Below are 22,446 nucleotides of genomic sequence, written 5' to 3'. Positions count from 1 at the left end.
GCATCATTTTATATCCTCTTTGACCCATGATGAGCAGGGGCAGACACAGCATTTGTTTGAACAGAAAGCTAGTGCCATGTTGCTGGGCATGTTTGTTAAGGGTGCAAGGGTGGGGAGAATGAGAGAAACAGCATTGAGGTAAATCCATGTTTGCCAGGTGTCTGAAGGTGATAAAATTTGATAGAGAACAATTTTTTCAAACATCCTAAAGCTCTTCAAAATTTTCATGGTGAGTTTCTTCCCTTTCTGTTCTCAGTTATAAAAATGCTGTATTATGCATCAGCAGTAAAGATTTCTGGATCTGAGGTTAGTATCAAGATTTTTTAAAATAATTAATTTCACAACATATTTTATTCAACGTGTTTGAGTTTTGTTCCTCAGTTTCATCTGTCCTGCTATTAAACACTGATATATTAAGAAAGGCTCAAGTTTTGTTTCTGTTAAGATTTTTTATTTTCCTTTTGTCCTTAACTTCATACTTTAAGTTGCTGTATATGAAAATAATATGATATGAGAAAAGATCTATTACATTCAAATTGTCAATGCAATACAGAAAGCAGTTGTTTTTTAATTTTATTAAAATGCCTAAGAGCTCTGGTTGAGAGAGGGCTCATTGCATGCTGGGTGAAGCACAAGTACACTGAGTGTACCTGAAGGATACTCTATGATCAGGAAGGCTGGTCTAAACCAGCAGCAAAACACTGGTTTGTGGCTGGAAGTTTTCTGTAACAGCAGTACTTTGAAAGAGTCAGGTAATGGTTGAGGTTGGAAGGGGCTGCTGGAGGCCATCTGGTCCATCACCCTTGCTCAAGCAGGGCCACCTAGAGCCAGTTTCCTAGGATGAAATCCAGATACTTTTGAGTATTTTCAAGGATCGAGACTCCACAATCTCTCTGGGCAACCTGTGCCAGGGCTCACTCTCACAGTGAAAAAGTGTTTCCTGATGTTCAGAGGGACTCCTGTGTTTCAGTTTGTGCATGTTGCTTCTTTTGCTGTCACTGAACAGGATCTGGCTCTACCCTCCATTCAGATACTTCTTCTTGACATTCTTCACTAGTTTTAGCTCCAGGTGGGCTCTGGCTTTCCTGACTGCATTTCTGCATGCTCAGACAGTGTCTCTGTACTCCTTTCAGTCTGCCTCTTCCTGCTTCCTCATTTTGTATGCTTTCTTTTTGTATTTAAGTTTTGCCAAGATCTCCTTTTTCATCTCTATAGGCCTCCTGCCATTTTTGTGTGACTCTCTGCTCTTCGGGATGAATATTTCTTGAGTTTGGATCCTTGAGTATCAAGCAGTTTTCTCCGATCCGTCTTTCCTTCCAGGGCCCTGTTCTGTGGGCTGTTTTCAAGCAGGTCCCCAGAGAGACCAAAGTCTGCTATTCTGAATGCCCGAAATGTGATCCTTGGTTTTTTGCTCTTCTCCCTCCTATTGGTGTTGTGAATGCCACCAGGGTCACTGCAGCTTAAGGCTGCCTGTGACCTTCATGTCTCCGAGGAGCCCTTCCTTTTTAGTAAGTATGAGGTCCAGCACAGAGTGTCTTGTTGTTGGCTTCTCTATCATCACTTGGGTCAGGAATCTATCAGTACTCTCCAGGAATGCTTTTAATGCTTGCTTATCCCTGGATAAGCATCTAGTGTTGTCCTTCCTGCAGATACCGGAGTGGTTTAAGTCCTCCCCTGTGAGGACAGGACCTGTGATTGTGAGGTTGCTGCTTCCTGTCTGTAGAGGGCCTTATCCACTTGATTTCCTGGCCAGGTGCCCTGTAGCAGATGCTCTCTCACTACAGTGTCACCCATTAGCAGATGCTCTCTCACTACAGTGTCACCCATACTGGTCTGCTCTCTAATCCATGCCTGTAAACTCTCACTTAGCTTATCATCCATGCCCAGACTAAGCTCCATGCATTCTGATGCCTCTCTCATGAGAGGTGTCTCCACCTCCAGGTCCTTCTGACATGCCCTTCCCAATGAGCTTGTATCCCTCCTTTGCAGCACTCTACTCGTGCAAGCTATTGCAATGTGTCTCCATTCATCCCAGCAAAATTATAACCATGAACCTGCATATACATCTTGAATTCCTTGTGTTTACAATATTGATGTTTATTCATGCAAAAAATAAATTCCACAATGGAGGGAAGCAATTCAACTGAAAGCACTGTTTTTGCCAGCATAACTGTGACTAGTGTGGCAGCTTCTGCTAGCCAAGTGACATCAATCAGCAGTCACTCTTCACACCATCAACCAACATAGCTGGAGTGTCAGAAATTCCTAACACAAGAAAGCATTCCTGCCCAAAAGTGCTTAGAAAATACAGCAGAGTATGCTGAAGTGTTTGAAAACTGGTAGTTTGTACTTTCCCCTTTTTCAAATTTCTTGGACTGTACTTTTAATCTCAGTAATTGTTGTTTGAGTAATGCATGCTTATTTGTTGGTGGCTTAGTTTGTTAAAATGCCTTTGGAAAAAATACAGTTTGTGTTCCTGCATTGAGATCTACTGAAAGCAGCAACATGGGCTGATTCTGAAAAAAATCACTTTAGTTCTAGGACACAACTGATTTTCTCTGTTAGACTGCATTTTTTTACACTGATATGGTATTTTAAGTATATTTTTATATTCAGTTTGAAAGTGCTAAAATCAAATACTAGAGTAGTATTTAATACCATTTTTGTATTATCTAAACAAAAAACCTTTAACAGGATTGAGACAGATCCCACTGCACCTGCCATGTGATGGTAATTTATGAAGATGAAATGCATCTAACATGGCAGGAACTGAGTCATTCATCACAGATAGAAAGAAATGTAAGTCTCCTTGTACTTTTTGTGTCTTTTCTTTACCTATATTCACCATGCATCTCTGAGTTTGTGATACAATTGTACTGATCACCACAAACTCATTCCATTTGGTCTGTTTTGAGTCAGGTACTGAGACAGTTTTTAGGACTTGGTGTCTTTGATTAATCAGAACAAAGTGGTATTTCTGGTGGAGTTTTAGTGGATTGAGCGCTGATTTTGCAGCAGGTCAGAGATAAAAATATTAAGACAGAAGCATTTTCAGGATCTGTTTTAATATTAATTTCCATCTTTCTAGTGAGAAATGGCTCTAATTGTTCTAATTTTCTCAGATCCATTTTCAAATCCTCATTACTTCTACCCAAGGAGATTGCTACATGATACCCTAGGATGTTTTCAGTTAGATAGTCCTGTCAAATGCTAACCTGGAGCCAATTTCCATGCTTTTTCTGCTGACTAGACCTTTCATCTGAATTGGCTGAGGTAACCCAGTGCAAATTCCCACTAGTAATCAAGCCTGCTGAACTGGGCTGAACAGTGGGAGGACATGAAACCTGTGCCTCTTGCTCTTAGCTAGCTCCTGTTCCTTTATCAATATCAAGTTCAAGCTCTGAATTTTTCAAAGCCCTCCTCAACACCTGAGTGGGAATGTTTCTGCCAGATTCACAGGGCTTCAGGCTGTGCCCTTAATGAGCTGGACATTAAATACTGAAGTGAAAAACTTGGCCATTCTTGCCTTACTTTTTCTATGATCTGTCTCCCTCAAATCAGTGCTGCTGATGGTGGAGTGAGTGAGGTACTAACCAATGCAGATGAGGACCTGTCTGAGTCCTGGTGTTTGAGATTAACTGGCTGTCCATTAACTCCCAGTGTTTTCTGTGGGGGAATACTGGCATGCATGCAATGATGCTTTGGGATGGCATGGAGCTCTCTGAAGAGATCCCAACAGTGATCTACATTAGTAGTGTGTGACACCCCAAATTAATACGAATGTAGCAGATGATGCTTTGTGATGAATCTTTTTGCATAACTCTTTCCTATTAGAGGCTGAAGAGCTACACAGTACCCTATAAAAAGAAAATGGAATTCAGAGCATGCACTGAGCAAACTTTAACAAATGACGTCTTTGTATCTATCATCTTGACTCTACTGGGCAGGTGTGCCTTTGGAAAGGCAGTAATGGGAACTGCAGAGGAAAAACACGGTTCTTAATAAGATTGTAAAAGCTTTTTTCATGGTGGTGTAGAATGAAAAAAGGTGTTGCAGGTTTAATTTGAGAAAAGCAACAGGAATTTCAGTGGAAGAAGTATTAGAATCGAAATTAGGCCAGGTCTGCCAGAATCTCTCAATATTCAGTAAAATAGCACATCTTTGTTCTAGTAGTGCAGAACGTGTTTCAATGCATCAGTATGATGGAAATGAAGCCACAGTTTACGAAATTAACATAGCAGCCATCCATCCATTTTGCTACCAACTTCTGCATCCTCTCTTCTTGCTGCCTTTGACTGAAACAATGGCGCTTTTATATCTTGGCATGTTAATATTTGCAAAGTGTTTTTGAAAGCTGAAATGCACAAGAAAGGTGCTAAGTATTCTTACTTTCATTTAAAACTATTATTTCCTTCGAGGTGTTCTTGTCATGGCTTATACTTTGTGTGAAAACTGGAGAGGATGCAGTGATTGTAAAAATTTTGGGCTTATGGAGAGCAGAGCTTTTGCTCTTAACACTGTGGCTCAGGAGTATCTTTTTGATGCAGGCAAAGATCTGTATTGTAGAAGCTGCTTTGCTAAGTGCTGGCATAGGAGTGTATCTGAGATTGTTATATCAGAATGCAGAATGGGCTTTGCTTGATGCATTAAATTAATCTCTTTAAGCATCACTGGATGTCCAAGGTGCTGTTTTGCTTAGTAGGGTTTTTTCTTTTCTCTCCCTGCATGTCTGTAGCTAACAGGTGGACTGAAGTTTTGGTTTCATGTGTATTTATTTCTTTAAAAAAAAGAACATTCAAATAAAGTAGAGGTTTTCTAACCAGACTTGGAACAGTTAAAATTTGTTGCCATTGTGAAACTACATATGGGAGGAAGAAGTTCTACAGAAATCAAATTAGAATGCTGACATGTCTAACTGCCTGTCCCATGTTTATATATTAAACTGAAAAGTAGTGAATGCTTCAGGTCTTTTAGGAATATCTTCCCTTGAGGTGAAGATAAGTATGGAGTGTTCCGTAGTCAAAATTCTCATCTGTAAGGTCATTAACTCCAATGAAATTATTTAGGATGAATGGTGATCTGTAGGCAATTTTCAAGTTGCTCTCAATTGGCTAGGAGATGCAGACTCATCTATGTTATTTTTATCTGCATGTGCGTCTAAAACATTCAGGAATTGACAAACTGAAATGAATAATTTTAAACAAAGTGTAAACTGATATAGGTCTAATTTCTGTAAATACAGCTTAAAAAATTTTATTACTTGTATTGCGAAGCCATTAAGGCTTGCTCCAGCTATGTAGACATGTCTGTATGTCTGTAAATTTAAATTTGCATGATGTCTGTAAATTTAAATTTTGGAGCAGGACTTGAATACATGGTCCTCAAAAGTTGCAATAACCGCGCTCTTTGACTGTTTTCACTACCTCTTAAATTTTGCCTTCAGTAGTTGTCTTTATTCAAGTGTATCTTGGTTTAGAAATGGTATTCCCCAATGAAATGTTCTCACTGAAACACTCCAAACCACACACTGCTTGCTCACTTTGCCTTTTCTTGTCCCCATCTGGCGGGCTGGGGAGGAAAACTGGAGGCACAAAAGAGGTTGAGATATGAACGATTTATTGGAAACAGCAATGAACTAGAAATGAACAGTAACAATCCTAATGATGGAGTGTCCAAGGAAGAGGTGAATGTACCCAACTGTTCCCTCTGCAATGCTGTGGTACCCTGGGAAGGACCCTTTGCTCCATCCCCAGAAAATGACCTGAGGTGGTGCAGAGTAACCTCCAGTCCCGGTCATACCCCTCCTGGCTGTTGTAAAAATTAACCCTGTCCTGGCTGAAACCAGGACAGAGTACATATTTATTTACCAAAGGAGGTGGTGGAATATTTCACAGGACAACTTCAAGGCTTAGATGGTGTTATATCTCCATGTGTTTTATGGGAAATTTCATGTTGTAAGAAGCATATTGCCTCCTGTACAAATGTGAAATTGTGTTGTAAATGAAATCTTTTAATTACTGCTCAGCTTTGCTAAGCATTTTACTTTAGTCAGCAACTGCCTTGCTGAAAAGTACCATAGTTTTGAAGCAGGAATTTAGGACTGAAGATTTCCAACCAATTTCTTTCTTCCTCATCGTTACAAGAATAGTGGCTTAGTAGTCAGGAAGAAGAGCATTCTGGTTTTATAAATAGTATTCAAGTTTTCCTGTATTAGTAGATTATAACAGCATGCTTGTATTTCTTCTTCACCTCCTCACTGGCACTCTCACTTCTGATTTTGCTTCTAGTTTTTGTACCCCAACTTTCACTATACTGGTTCATGTTTTTACTGATCAGGTTTTGATTCACATTTTGGATCACATGTATGTATGTGTCTGTAGGAAAGAGGGCTTGCCTTGAGACCGAGTTTTCACTTTCTTACTGGGGGGAAAAAAAAAGAGGTTGATGGTAATATAAGTGTTTGGGATGTTTTTATTTATGTATTCTGAAAAGTATTCTTAAAAATTGAGAAGTGTATGTGTCTGTAGTGATGTCTGTAATTTTAACGAGGTGAGGTGGTATGATGACCTGTATAAGGTTTGTAGGCTACTTGGTGAAATCTTTTAATTGTCTGCTTAGGGTTGCACAGAGCATTGATTTCTCATTGTATCTGGAGTTCCAGGTTAAAATCTGAACTTGTGTGCTGTATAATTCCAGCATATTTTCTTAAGTCTTCATTTTGACTCAGACTGTGAGAAGTTTACACACTGTGTGTAATGAATATTCTAAATTTGTCAGTGACAGTGGTGGTCTTGTTTGAGAGGTGATTACTCCCTTGCTGCATCCCCAAATGTGTGGTGGCTGCTGATTGCTGTACTTGCCTGTTTAGTCTACAGATACATATTTCCCTGGTTTAGCCACTTGTTTCCCTTACCTTTGGATTTTGTGAGCATCTTTTAAACAAGCATAGTTTCTTCATTAGATGTTTGCACCATGGTGAGCACAAGAGCCGTGGGTCTTTGGTGGTGCTTGGCAACCACAGTCTGTGGTGCTGCTGAGCATGGTGCTCTGTAATTGAAGCATACACATTTGGACACAACTGACAGAGCTCATTAAAAGCACACTACTAAATCAAGCTTACTGAGTGTACCTTTAAATCTTACCCCAGACTCTATCTTAACCTGTGAGAGGGTTTTTTCTGTTTGCCATTCATAACAATAGGGGACTGTGGCCTTCAGATAGCAGTGGTAGTAACAGCTACAGTATGGAAACAGAGATGGAGGTACTAAAAGCAAAGAGGGACAATGCAAAAACCAGCCTGTAATCCTCTGGGATAATGACCTTAAGCCACATATCCCTGTGATTTATGCACTTGCTTTATTTGTTATCTTGTACAGAAAGCTTTGTCACTGAAGAGATTTGATAATAGCCTGTTCACAATGATTGTAGTCTCTTGAATTCATGTAATAAACCAAATAATTTTCGACCACTTATGGGTTTAGTCATCCTTGCTGTATGCATTTCACCTCTGATTTCACTTTCAATAGCTTAGATCAAGCTAGATAAGGACTTTCTGCTCACTTAGCTCTGTTCCATGGTGGAACTACATAGAAATGTCTTCCATTTTGTGCTTTGATATATTGGAACTTTAGTAAGATACACATGTACTGTACTTGCAAGTATGTGTTATGTGTAGTTGGCATATGTGAATATAGGTTGGTAAAACTTGCAACTTGATATATTTTGACAAATATTGCAACCACTAAAGGCCTATATTAAGATAAGCAATCAAAAGCAGAAGAAAAAAAAATGAAAAATTTCTTTACTTTCCAACTTTACTGCAGCTGCAGTTTTACAGTACTAAATGATGCATTAGTAGAATCTATAGGGGATGGAAGTGAGTTTCAGATCTTAGACACCCAGCTTATTCCAAGAGATGCACACTCAAGTAGCTGAGGAAAATGTATGTGGAAGAAAGGTTACATGCTGGAGCAGGGAATCCTGAGATTATAGTGCTGTTTTTGAGGTGGGAAATCTGTCTGAGAGGAATTTTTCTAGGAAGGAATTTATTCTGGAAAGAAGTACAAATGACGCTTTTACCTTGCTTTTTCTCTGACTGTGCATCTTCTCACTACATTAAAACATTGCCTTTGTTTTTAATCCATAACCTTGTGATGAAAAAGGTTGTTCTAGTGTTAGTCTTTTATGTCCTCTAAACTGAGTTGGCTTCCCTGCTGTGACTTCAATAATGCATCATTTCCTAAGTTCAGAGGATTTGATGTGTTTAGGGTGAATTTGTGACTTGCTGTTAGATGGTTAAAAGGAAAATAGCTGTAATGGGTAGGATGCAAAGCTGCTTCCCCAGCTTCTCTCCCATCCCACCCACTACCATGCAGAAGCATCTGTCTCTCATCTCCTCTTTGCCTTGTGCTGTGTGCAAGTGCATTTAGACAAAGATTTTATGAGCAGAAATCTTTGAAAAACCTCTGAGACAAGCTAGCAGTGGTGAGAAAGGCAAGTACTTCTGCCTTACTAGATAGCTACTTGTGCAATAGAGGGTGATGCTATGGCAAATAAAAATATTTCTGTAGTAAATGTTACTACAGCAAATGAACCTGTCTTCTCTAGCTCTATTGAAATACAGCATCTCTCTGCTTGTAACTGTTACAACTTAAAGAACAATGCAGGAAATTTTGGCTGCTATCCCTCATATAGGTTAGAAGACGCTTTTCTTTCTATGTTGTTTCATGAATGTGTTCTGTCTTTTGAACTATCTGAATGCCATGTAAAGGAGGATGTTTTCCATGTAAAGGAGTTGAAGATTTTAACGGTGTTGTGCTTTCTTTTTAAAATGGCATACTTTTTATATTTGCAGATGGAAATGATGACTGAAGTATTTTCCGTATCCTGAAGAAAGATTGATGGTGGGCAGACATTCATAGTAATCTTAGGAGTTGTTTTTTATATGTGCAGGATACATGTATTGCTTTATTGTTTGGAACATGTGTGTCTGGGTGCTTTCAGCTTGGGAGCATAAAGGTGTGTAAACCCCTACTTTTACTTTTTTTATGTGAACTTGCTGCAGTGATTTTAATTGTTACTTGCTGATATGAGGAGTTTTTTTAGATAACACACCTGGAAAGAATGAAATAGTATGTTCTCAAAACACCCCCAAATCTTTTGCAAGTAGTGCTGCAGAGAATGGCAGCAGTGTCAAACCAAATACTTTTTCTTGTTCCTCACTGTGTGTCTCTTTGCACTGATATGCCAGAAGTTCATTACTACTCTATTTGCATTTGGAATCAGCTCTTTGCTTGCTTGTACTGTTGCACCTTGAGTTGGAAAGAGGTATTATGTAAATTCAATCACACTTAAAAGCAATCCAGCAAAAGAAAATCAGAGCAATAAAACTCATCCTTTTTTAGCTACCTGAGATATTTATTTTTTGTGAGTACTTTGTCAGCTCCTTGTGGAGGTACTTTGTGCATGGGAATGCCCTATTCAGTGTGTTCCAATCACTCACAATGGGCAGTAGGGCTTCTAGCCACAAAACTCCAGTGGTATCAAAAGTAGTCCAAGTAGACTCAAAGCCCAAATATTTATGTATCTGGCTAGGAAGTGTCACTTTCAGATTTAAAGGACTTGATTTTAAACTCCCTGTAAATTTGAATAAAATGCCTCTGTAAATTTGAATACTCCCTTTAAATTTGAATAAAATACCTCTGCCTTGCTTCACTGACAGGCTTATGAGATTCTTTAGGGTACAGATGATTTCTGTAAGAGGAAACCTTTTCATCCTACCTGGGGAGAACATTTTGTGGACTTCTCCAAAGTGCTGTAGTAGTAGTTTGGCTTAACTGACTTCATGCTTCTATGTTAAAAAAAAGAAGAAAGTTGTATAGAAGTTTGGCCATAAACATGTGATTTGACTCTGATTGTTTGAGGAGAAGAGATAGGTAGGCTTCCTAATTTATTTAGGATTTTTATTCTTTGCATATGCACTTACTGTTGTGTTGCTGTAAGATGCATTTTTGCTTTTATTAATGTATTTTGATACAGGGTTTGTATTCAATTTTATTTCAATTTGATCCAGTTCTGGTTTTCTGCTCCTATAGTTGTAATATTAACACTGACTGTTGTCCAGGATCTATTTCCCTGTATATTGTCCAATTTGAAAGCAACAACATGACAATAAATTGTGTAGTGTTTTGTTTTCCCCCTAGGGGTAGTTTCAGAGATTAGCAGGACTATGAAATAGTAGGGGAAAGCATCTGGAAGGTAAGACTTTCCAGATGGACATCCTGTTGAGATATAATAGGGGACATGCTTGGTATTTTTGTTTTGTTTCATTGTTTAGGAGTCTAGGGTGCTCTGCATTTCTTAGTCCTTTCATTTCTAATGTTTTTCTTTTTTCTGTTTTTTTTTGGGGGGGGGTGTGTTTTCCATAATGAGATGTTTGCTAATGCCAGAAAAATCAATCTGATTATCTGGCCTGATGATTCAGGCTGTAGAATTCCAACAGCTATTCCCCATTACAGGAATTTGGAGTCCATAAATAAAGGTTAAGCTAAATCTAATGCTGACTTTTTAATCTTTTAAGATTTTGAGTCAAAGAAGGTCTCACATTTTATGGTTTGATCACTGATGGTTTTGTCTTGTGTTATCAGTTGTGTTTCCTGTTTTTTTCCCCAGGTATTTCTGTAGGAAGCCAATTGAGCAGTATTGGCTAGAAGCACAGACGATTCAGAAAACAATGCACAAATGCCAAACTGACCTAGAGAAACTACTAAAAGGGTATTAATCTGATAAAAAACTGTGGAAGCTCAAAAGATTGGAGGGACAGCTGTACCTGTTCTGAGGTTAGTGGTAGCAAATACTGAATGGCACAAATGATCATGATTTTTCAAAGAAGCTTAAGAATATGGCAGCACATTTTATTAGTAGCTCTTGGAATAAAATAGGTCAGTTGGAATGAGAAAAGACTTCACATTTCTCAACAAAACAAAAGATAACTATCCAGCAGATATTGGGAGAATGGGAGCCAGCTAAAGTTTCAAATTAACTTCTCTAGCAAGATTAAATGCTGTACGGTACATGAAATTCCTCTTTCCCACCACCCTTCTAAAATTCCTTTTTGCTTTCTGGCTGGCCCAAGACTTAGTATTACCAGTAAAAGAACATTATCATCCCACATGATGACTTAAAATTGAAGAAAAAGCACAGTTAATGTTTCAGTAAGAGTTCTTAAAATCCATTTATTGAGATTTAAATGAACCTGTCCTGTATCTAGAAAGAAGCAAATTCCTTTTCCCTGTAAGGCTTACCCTTTATTCTCTAATCCAAGCATTAGCCTGATATTTTTCTGAAAAAAATAAAAATCAATAACTGAACTTGGACATTCTGCTCCCTTTATAACCACATAGTCTACTGTTATTCTCCTGCATTAGAGCATTAAGTTGCAACACAGGTCCTTTTCTGGTTACAATAGAAAATCCTTTATAATTTGAGTTTTCCTCAAAAAAAACTCCCTTTATAATGTGAGTTTTCTCAGATGCTTTGTGATAATTGGTCACTTTGTATGGATTTTTAGTATGGTTGCCTGAGTAATCTTTATAAGAGCGTGAGAGAAATGAGAGGAGGAGAAGAAAAAGGAAGGCTACAAGACTGGCTAAATCCCAAAGCAACTCAGACTTAAATGTTCTGTTATTGGGGTAGGCATCTGACAAGAGCCACCCCCAGCTGATATCTGGGGAGAGTGTGATCAGCTTTCAGCCATCCCTGAAATTCACTGTGGAAGCAGAGGTCACAGTCAGTATCAGGTTCAAAAGATCAGTACTATTCTCTGTTACCCTCAAGAGGTTTATTAGTAGGTAAAACTTCACTAAGGCACATTTGTGTGCAATTCCCTTCAGCTCCACATCAACTACTTCTTAGCACTGTTTAAAAAATTCAGAGTGGATTAAAAACCACACAAGTTCCTCCCTGAGCTTTTCATTCAAAGGTCTGTTACGGAAATCTTTTCTCTTTCTGTCCTGGGAGCACACACGTGACTTTGGGTTGTATTTGTGAGATGTTTTTCCTAGGAATGACAGTGGATCTCTAATGGAGAATTTTTTCTTCAAAATTGATCTCCTTTTGCCCTAAACAATTGCACTGCTCATGTTCTAAAAATATGTGTTTAGTTTCATCTGCATGTGAAAAATACTGAGCTGATTTATGCTTCATGTTTAAAACTTCAGAGGGCTGATGAAGAAATAAGTTTGTTTCATAGATGGAGGTAACTCCTGGACCAAGCCAGAATTACTCTTTGACATATATTTTCTACTCATATGTTGTGTGCTAGAGCCATTCCATTTATTACCTCTGTTGCAAGAGGTGGTTCACTAACTTACAGAACAAGGATTGCTTTGCATCTTTCCATTAAATTTGCAAACACAAACAGGGAGCAGGGTGGATTAGTTGCTTCTCCTTAAAAGCTTCTCATTTCACATTAAAAGAAGCTGAGAACCTCAGTGGCTACAAATACTGAATTTTTTCTTTTTTTTTTTTGTCCTTCTTTTCACCTCATAGAGGCTTAAAAATATTTACTTAGTCTAGACTTGGGAATTCAAGAACAGACTGCTGCATTAGCATGTTTGGCCATGTTTTGCTTTCTTTTGCCAAGAATTGTTTTTGTATCTATTAATTGGAGCTGTCGCTGTCCATGCCAAAGTAACAGCAATTTTACATGCAGAACCAGCATAACAATTGGTAATTAGCCACAAGTTCAGCATCCCACTCCCTGGTGTATTGGTAAAGGTTCACAACTAAAGTACTGCCTTCATCTCATGGATTCTCTTTGTTTCTAGTTGGTATTAGAAGCCAGGGATAGTTCATGACAGTAGTTCCCTTGTATAAGTGAGTGTTAGAACCAAGTTAATAAGCACCATAGTTTAAAGAAGGGTGGTCTGTTGGGGTGACACTGGCCTGGACACTGAGTGTGTAAATATTCCTTATGTTCCTACATGGGAACTTGTAAAGGATTCTTGTAAAACACAAAAGAAAGGGTATGTTTAGTTAATGGTGCATTTTTCAGCTACTGATAATAAAAGTTTCATAAAGTTGATAGCTGTGCTGTCAAATTTCAGGCTGTAGATTTTATGGTGCTGCTTGAATGACTGAGGTGTTGTCCTCTTGGATAAACTGTCCTTACTAATTTACACAAAATACCAGGACTACTGCAGGGGAAAAAGCAAGAGTTTGCAGATTTATTTTCATGCCCAGTGGAGGACAAAATGAAGTGATATTGTCTTCCTACTCCTCAGATTATGTTATTTTGAAATCATGGCCAGACTGCCTTTATGATGATTTCAGGCTCTTTAAAACCTGAGATCCCTGTATCAAGTCTGGTCTCATTGCACATCAGGAAAGTGGTAGATAACAGCACCATTAGACATACTTGACCACTGCTGGCATACAAGTAGAGATTTGTAAAAGAAATACTAACATTTTATGAGTTTGATCTGAGTGGTAATGTGTGTGTGCAGAAGCACTATCTGGGCCAAGCAAAGAAGTTAAAAGCATGGAAACAATCAATTTCCTTGTGTACTGTTGTCTTGAGATTGGCTTTGGAAGCTCTTGCTGATTTCATCAGAAAATAAAATTCTTTTCCTTTTACAGACATTTAAGTTTTCTTTGTTTTCTTGATCTTTGTAATCAATCCAGCTGTTTGTGAACTCTTGACAATACATAGTATGCAAGCCAAAAGTCTGGCGGACAGGGCCTTGCTTTGTTGAACATCTTCCTTTTGTACATTTTGTTTGTGTCACTCAAGATGTTTAACTAATCTTTGGACTCTTTGTACTTTCAGTCACTGTCATATGTGGCCATTCTTGAGGGTCACGCATCTGTGTAAAGTCCTCAAGAGCCTTTCTAGAATTTTGTGCCTTTGTCCTACGTTGGTTGGGGAAAATATTTTTGTTTGGACTTCTTGGCTCTTGAGTATGTTACTGTACACTTGCAATCCCTTTTTTCGTCATCTTGTCAGGTGTTCTAAAAGTTGTGGCTCCTAATGGTGTGGAATAAAGGCAAAATCAGTGCTGTCTCCTTCAGATGGCTAGTGCACAGCAGATACCCATCAATGTATATTTTATTCCTGACTGGGACCTGCCAGGTCCTCTGCTGGGACCTGGAGGCAGAAGCAGAGGTGGGTTTGGGGGACTCTATGAGACATCCCTTGCAATTGGGCTGTGAACTGACAGTAGGCAGGAAAACTGCTGTGTTCTGCCAAGCTGGAATAGAGATTTGGAAGAAATTGTTTCCATTTTCTGACCAAATTACAATTAATTATGGTAATTTTGCCTGGAAGTGACTGATGCTGGGATCAATGTGAGGTGGCCATGTTCTCATCTGAGAGAAAAAGCTGTTTCCTTGTAGGCTGGAGGTTGTAGAAAAGGTTTCTGATGGCACGTGTGTTTGACTTGTATTTCTTAGAAATTTCTACCTTTCCAGAACACGGTACCCATTGCTGTAGAAAATAAGGGTTTTTTTGCTAAATGTCTTTATACTTTGCAGTAGTTTCAGCATGTTCTTTCTCAAAATTTTTGTAGTTTATTCCTTTGGAAATGCAGACACAGATGATGGAGAATAAACCTATAGCAATTATTCTTTCTTTTAGGCATTGCAAGAAAAGGCCCTGGTTGGGCCATGGGGCTAAAAGCAGCTCCTGGATCTCTACTCCCTCACATTTCATGTTATGTTACTTACCCACCTGCACGTTGAAAGAGAAAGTGTGTGCTTCTCAGCTTGTTTCTCTCCAGATTTCCTCACAGGGGACACTACTTCCAAAATAATCTGGGTCAATGCTATGGACACCTGAGATCCCAAGTTTATGGCTGACAGTGTGTGCCAGAAATATGCTCTACTGCTAAAAACTGCTGTTGAAAAAAACAAACCAGTGTCAAGCTATGTGAGAGGAAAAATTAGTTAAATGAAAGAGGGTAATCAGTGTTGAAATTTCTTGGATGTTATTCTCTCTTTTTTCAGGGGTTTTAAAAATTAATATGTACTGAAATTTATACAAAATGGAGAGAAAAATGACATTACCTCTGGAGTGTTTATGCTGAGTTTAGAATGCTTAAGTTCTCTTCTTTTTTTTTAATATTTTGGTGCCACTAAAGGAAGAATAATGGAACAATAAACATTGGTATTTGGGAATCCAGTAGCAATAGAGGTACTGCATCTTAACTGTTGAACTGTCAAGTTGCTCAAAAATGTGTCACATTAAAAAACGTGAAAGACTAAAAAATCAAAACCAAAGCACTTTAAGACATGTCAGAATTAAAGTTGCCTGTGTGCCTGCTGGTTAAACATGTTGTGCAGGCATTTCCTGGAGGAGATTGTGAGCAGATATTTTACCTTACAATATGATTTGACTTGACATCTTGGAACTTTAACGAGCATATTGTTCTAAAGAATATTTTCACCCAATCAATTTCTGTGGTACTTCACAGTCAGAAATTAAATTTTTTATTTTACAGGCTGAAATATTTTGTTTGGGGCATTTGGGTGGCTGTTACTCTAATCCATGTTTTTTCCTATAGCACCTGAAAGGTTGACATGTTGATTGAGCTCACTGGTTGGACTGCACATTGTGCAAGAAGTGGTCATACAAATACTTGTTGCTCAGTGGTTCAGGACAGAAAATGTATAAAGCTCAATCAGCAGTGATGAAATTATACAAGTGATCTCCTTATGCCAGATTTAAAATTGCAAAGCATGGTGTAAGAATGTGAACAAACTCAGAGGGTGTGGAGACAGGTAGCATTGAAAACCCCTCAGATTTGGGATTTTGGCAGAGCTAGAAATGAATGGAAACAGGACCTTGTGTTAGTGGTTGTGTTTATTTTCCAACCTGAGTTACCACGTGTGCTCTCTAATATTGGATAAGCAAGCCTTTATTCCTGTCTTTTGCAGAAAAAAAGTTATTATATTTGTTACACTTTCTCCTCTTTCATACAGTTTTCAAAACAGTTTAAATACAGAATTGGAATACCGGCTGGTCCTGACTAATCACTCCAGACTCATGCCTCTTTGTGGGTCTGTTATAGTAGGAGAATTTCTCTTTCTGCTTGTTATCCTGAACCACTTAAATGAAATGTAAGTGTGCAGAATATATTACTAACACTGGGAAGAGCTGAGTAACCATCATGGTAATTTGTACATACAATTTTCTTCTATGAGAGATTCATAAACCTTGTTCCCTACTAGATTGAAGTGATGGGATTTTTGGGGATAGTGGTGATGTGTCAGTGGGAAGAGAAGTAGTGGAAGTGGTAAAATGAAAGGCAAGAAGCTCTTTAAGAAGGGCTGAGGTTTGTCATTGTCTTGATTTATAGGGCTGCAGTGAAGAGCTGAGCTGTTCTGCAGTATTCAATGCACTGTAACATTTGAGTTCTGCTGGAGGAGCATGGTTAGCAGTGGAGTGCATTTAGAGAGAAAAAGTTGAGTTCCACTTGGTCCCTATATTCATGCCTTACAAAAATATGAATGTAAATGCTTTCAAGTCCCACTTTCAAAATCATTTTTCCATGTAAAAAATTGTCTAGATTTTTTGGGGGAGGGGCAGAAGTCTGGGATGATATCTATTACTCTAGAGATATGTTTGAAGATTTTGTTCATAATTAAAGACTACAAAGCTGAAGTGCACAGGTTGGAAAAGTAGGCCCTGCAGATCTACAAGAACTCAAGTTCTTTGGGGTCTGTATATCAGGGGTTTCTGTCAGCTGTGCCAGGATCTTAAGTGTATGATACCAAAAAGAGGACTTTGCCAGCATTTGTACTTTTCCCATTCATAAGAATCAGTAGGCATCATGCAATCTTTATTTTTTTTTCCTGGGCAGTCTTAACTGGAATTATTTGCAGCTTTTGACAGCATTTCTTGTAATAAAAGAAAGCACCAAAAGGTTTTAACTTTACTTCCTGGAGCAGGGAGGAGTGCTCCTTTCATCTCCAGCAGGCTGGTAAGGAATTAGTGTCATCATTCCTGCCAGTTTGCCCATTTACTGGTGGGTGATAACTTTGTTTAGTGAATAATGAACACTCTAAGTTGTGGGTTTTTTTTACTGCCCCTAACTCTCTCAGTGGACAGCTGCCAGCTTCATCTATCCTTAAAGTAAGCCAAGAGAATATGTAAGCTTTAAAATGAGCCTCTATGTAAGTGCTGGAAAAGAAGCTTTTTTCCTTAAAATAAGAAGTACAAAAGTGCATAGAGTTGTAAAAAAAAAAAGTGCTGGTAATAAACTTATTTTAGAGGATGACAAAATTCTTATTGTCTGAAACCCAAATACTACCACACTGACAATATGAAATTTAGTCTGACTTGACTGAGTTTCATTATCTATCTCTTCTTCAGAGATGAGCAGAAAACAAGAAATGGATTTCTAAGGTACTTAAAGTCTTCTTAATTTGCCTTATGTTAATAAATTTCTTTGGAACAGATAAGCCAACCTCATCATTTTAGTTAGAGAGACGTGTCAGTAGTAACGCTGATTCTTTTAAGCCCTTATTACTTCCTGAATATAAACAGAGCAATGCTGTTTGTAAAAAGAAAAAAAAGAGAGAGAGAGAAAGAAACTATATACCACAGTTTTGTATTGTATTTTAATATACTTACTGTGGCCCACATTTCCACTGTCCTTCCTGAAAGCTGGATTTCATGGCATGGGGGACATATGTACCCTTTATTATCTCAAAGATTCAGTGCAGTGTCTTTACCAGTGGTGGAATTTCAGAATCCTAAGTCCTGGCACTTAATCCTAAGTGGCTGGTTAGAGTTAGTGCCTCTAACCAGCCACTGCATTTAGCTAAGTTCTTGTACTTTGATTATTTTCTCTTTTAGAAATACATGTCCAGTGGTGTATATAATGCCATCTTAAACAGTTTTCAGAGTAGAACAAAAATAGAAGGCAAAAAGTATTTTAGAGTAGCAAGTTGTCTACAGGCTCCTTTATTGTTCCTAAGCATCATGTCTAGATTGATACAACTTTATCTACCAAGCTGTATGGATCTTCATCAATCTGGTGAAACTCCTGCAAGAGCTTCCCTAAAACTCTCTGGTCTTCCCTTCCTTCTGCAGTGCCATTTTGAAGTTGTCATGGAAATGTTGATTGTCTTGTACTCCCAGGTCTCTAGATGTCCAACAGCAATCTTAAGACTCCCTTAATGTTTTTTGTGGATTTGTCAAATAATTTGGGTTGGAAGGAACATTAGGAAATCATCTAGTTCTAGTCTCTTGCTCATGATTCAACTTAGATTAAACAAGTCAGATCAGCTTTTTTGCTGATTAACTATTAAGACAGTATTAGACTTAAGGAACATTTTTACAGCAAAATCCCTACAAATGCCTAAAACACATTTTATAGATGTTTTACTTTTCTTTGGTTGTACTTTATGAGCCTCTTAATTTTCTCTCCTTTCAAGCAGTACTTTCCTGAGTGTTCTGTTTGTAGCAATGGAAATAACATGCTTTTGCCTAATGATTTCTATTAAGTTGCAGGCAGCTGGAGCCATGGCTGCCTTTCTCTGCCAGTGTGGCAAAACACTGGGAGGAGAGACTCAGTGTGGAGAATGAAACAGAGAAAGGAGACATGAGATATGGAACTTGTGTTCGGTATCATTGCAGTGTGTTAGGGTGCCTTTTCAAAATGTGTTTGGGAGAATCACACTCAATGGTGTTTGCTGGCAGTGTGCAAAGAGCCTGTAAGATTAGAGAGTTGGACATGCAGCACCACAGCTTGAAGAGGGTAACTCCAGCAGTGAGGGAAAGGGAAGTACTACCAGCTATGGGACACCTGGCCATTCTCTAAGAAGGTGGGTTTTTTGTTGTTGTTGGGGAATGAAAGTTACTAACAATTTTAAGTGTCTAGGAGCAAGTTGGCCTGATCTCTTAGTCTACTTAGGTTTTTCAGTACTGCTGCCTGTTTTATGAGCACTAAAACTTGGTTGTGCTTTAGAGGAAACTAAGCAAGATGTTGTACTATTTCAATTACTAGACAAAACAAACTAGCCAGTGTTCATGGGAAAGAAACTGCTTCCACAGAGGCTTAAAAGGAAAAACAAGGAACTTGTCTTATCTTATTGAAGTGATGTTTGTCAGTGAAATAGTTTCAGAATTTGATCAACTAAGCTGAAGGGAAATTATTACCTGTATATACATAGCATTCTGTGAAGCTTTATAGTAAAGCAAACATAACAGAAATAATTGCTAGTCTTGGAGCAGTATGTGACACCTAAAGGGAAGGTTTAGCTGGTATTGTATGTGTGATTCATAGCAGGAGCAAAAGATAGGAAATGAAGGCGGTAGTTCTGGGAAGCTTTCTGATATATATGGATTCTAAAAGTAGTGTTCCATTTGTTTAAACAAAAAAGAAAAAAAACAGTGTTTTTTTCCTCTGTTGGGGATGCTATACAACCTCCCTTTTCTCAGGGGCCAGGAGACATGAAATATTGATGCAATGGGAGATACTTGTGTAGCATTTTTGACGGAGTACCGTGGGGTAGGTCCTTTTATCCCTTTTATGGCTGATGTGAGTTCTGAAATTCTGTTCTATAGCCAGCCAAGTTGAGCTCCCTTAGGAAGTGGAAACTTCATCAAGTACTGGTGGTCATTCTGTTAAATACTCTAATTCAGGAGATAAAAAGGGGAGCTGGAGTTTGTGGAAGGAGGCCTGTGTCTGATTTTGAGAAGATGAAGTTAGGTTGCTTCAAAAAGAAGAAATAATCCCTCACACCCCTTTCTGTTGTCTCAGGCTGCCTTTTTCGCTCCAGGGAGCGACAGTCCTACAGCAGGGCTTTGAGTATTATTGCAACCTTATGATATACGTAGATATGTATGTAGATGAAAATCTAAGATTTGCAGAAGGCAATAAATCTTGTGTCCATTTGCCTTGCAGAGTTTCTGATCCACAGTTGGTGAGTGGGTGAGTGTATTTGTTACTGGCAGAGCCTGTTGATTCTATAATATACAATTGTTTTAAAGAAAGTGATATTGTAATCCAACTTTCTAGAATGTTTCCCAGTACTAAAAGTTTTTAAAGAAATGCACTTAGTTTAGGTTGGAGATTTTGCCAAGATTGGTTTCCCTGTCTGGGAGTTGGCATGGTTATAGCTGTTATTAGATACTCATTTTACTGATGGTGCAATACATTGGTCTTTCCATCACTGAAATTATTTATCCTGATCCCTTTATGTGAAATATTTTGATCTGCTTTTCTATCTTGCCTTGTCTTACCAGTTCATGATGTAACCTTTTTTATTCAGATCAAAGACAACTTTCTGGAGCTTTTATTTTTAGATATTTATATATATGTATTTATTAGTATTTTCATATTCAGTGCCAAATTAATTTTGGGAATGTGCAGTGATCCTTGTTTTCAGGATGAGCTGTTATTCTTCCCTCCTACCTCACACCTCCAGTATGTATGACTTGTGAGTAAGCTTCCATTTCTGCCCTCTCATCTTTGAAGCTGGCAACCTTATCTTTTCTTTGTCCTATGCAAATATACATAACTGCAGTCTGCCTGTACTGTAGAAGCTGTTTACCATAACTTCTTTCAGGGGAAATTATTTATAAAGATGGTATATAATGCCAAAGAATTGTCTCATAAACCAGAATATCCTATCTTGTATTCCTATCAAATATGATTGTCTGCAGATAATCAGACAGTCACATATTGCAATTCTTTTTCATTAACATGAAGATTTTGTGTTTATTCCTTGCTGCAGGAGGGCATCAGAGTATTTGAAGTGATAAAATTTAACTCTGTGCTGTCCAGACAGAAATGGTTAGGAATTATTTTTGTATGTTGTTTTACCATGCCATAGGTGTCAAAAGCAAGGGGTATTTGATCTTTTGACCTGTGATATCTTGGTTAGCTTTATAATTTAGTCACATGAATAGACACAGTAGGCAGCAAGTAGATTGGGTCATTCTGAGCTACTCCTAGAAGAGGAAAACCTAATCTGTAATTCTGCGTAATTTAGGATTTGAGAGGTGCCTAGGAAAATGGTGTTTCGTACGTGTGCCTGGGTGTTTTGTACCTCAGAATACTTATGTGCCTTTGTAAATGGTCTTATATTGTGGTCTTGGCTACTCTGCTGTGCTACTATTCCTTATCCTACTGTAAAAAGGAGGTTTTAGATTAATTGTATTTTGGTCTAAGAGTTCACTTGAGCTTACTGTCCAGTTTGTACAGGCAGTATTGATATGGAGGTTTGTTACAGAATTTTCTTTTGATAGAGGTTTATTCCACATTAATATGACTATTAATTCTTTGTTAGTGAATCCAAGTTATCCCATGCTAATCTTTTCCCTTCTTTTCCTCAAAAGCATGCCTTCATTATAGAAGGGCTGGAGACTGCTGGGGAGAAGAGAGGAATTTGGTCTTTTTCTGATAATACTCTGAAAGTCTGAATTCAGTGGAACAGAAAGAGCAGGAAGAAATAAAAATGCCTTTCCTCAGCCACAGATGAATTTTTGAAGAAGAACAACTGTTGTGCGTAGGAATTGAGGGATGCACCCTTAATAATGTGTCCCTTCTGGAGATGTATGTAAATGCCATGTTTTTAGTAGAATGTTAATAGGAGAATGGTACTAGGACTGTTAAGATTTTGGGGGAGTTTTCAGCCTACATTTTATGCATTACTCAAAACCTTTACTGTGCTGGTTGTGAGGCACTGGAACAGGTTGCCCAGAGAAGCAACCTGCCCAGCTCTGAGCAACCTGGTGTAGTGGAAGGTGTCCCTGTCCATGGCAGGGGAGTGGAACCAGATGTCATCTTCAAGGTCCCTTCCAACCCAGACTCTCTCATGATTCTGTGATCTACAACAGGTATGTCTTAACAGAAGCTCCAAAACTGGTTTAGATGGGGAGGATCCTTTTGGAAGAATGGTGATATATGATATATATTCTTAAATAAGTCAAATTCAAATGTGTCTTCTTGTGCAGCAGATATTTTTGCAGGTCTGAGTTTCTTTGCCCTGTGTGGAAGGCCTGCATTTCATACATGGGAGATCTGTGTTTAAACTGAGGAGATACCTTTGCTTCTCTCACTGACTGCTTAAGCCATGACCTGACAGCACTAGACAGTGAGTGCCCGAACCCAGCTCCTTTCTTCAGGGGCAGTGCTAAAGCAGTAATGACAGCTAAGTCAGCAAGTGCAGTCAGTGCTCCAGATAGGACCTTTCATGCCTAAGCTAATGCTGTCACTGATGTTGTCTTAGGTTCTTGCTGAAACATCTTCACTGAAGATACAGGCCTCAGACAGTAGGCTTACTCCCAGTGGCTTTCAGAAGGAATTTAATTCCTGATTTATATCTCTGCATTTGAAAATCCCCTCCCCTTCAATCTTAGAAGTTCAGTGCTTCATCAGTGAAGTTTTTCTAAACTATTGAGTTTAATTAAAAAACATGATAAATCACTAAAACAGA

The 22,446-nt window shown here is 38.4% G+C and overlaps 1 protein-coding gene and 2 long non-coding RNA genes across 3 annotated transcripts in view; all 3 read left to right on the top strand.

The window, feature by feature from the left end:
• Positions 1-22,446, top strand: part of LOC143694110 (uncharacterized) — a 502,521-nt gene that overhangs the window by 230,831 nt on the left and 249,244 nt on the right. The gene's annotated exons all lie outside the window — the stretch shown is intronic.
• LARGE1 (LARGE xylosyl- and glucuronyltransferase 1) overlaps positions 1-22,446 on the top strand; it is a 271,689-nt gene that overhangs the window by 7,895 nt on the left and 241,348 nt on the right. The gene's annotated exons all lie outside the window — the stretch shown is intronic.
• The window catches only part of LOC143694038 (uncharacterized), a 57,246-nt gene continuing 43,669 nt past the window's right edge, over positions 8,870-22,446 (top strand). Inside the window, exons 1-2 of the long non-coding RNA XR_013182215.1 lie at positions 8,870-9,018; positions 10,672-10,838. This is a non-coding gene — a long non-coding RNA (uncharacterized LOC143694038). The remainder of the gene's footprint in view (positions 9,019-10,671; positions 10,839-22,446) is intronic.

The sequence above is a fragment of the Agelaius phoeniceus genome, chromosome 5 (assembly GCF_051311805.1).
Source record: "Agelaius phoeniceus isolate bAgePho1 chromosome 5, bAgePho1.hap1, whole genome shotgun sequence".
In the NCBI taxonomy this organism is placed as follows: Eukaryota; Metazoa; Chordata; class Aves; order Passeriformes; family Icteridae; genus Agelaius; species Agelaius phoeniceus.
Note: the sequence above shows the minus strand (reverse complement) of the source record. Positions and strands in the feature narration are given on the sequence as shown.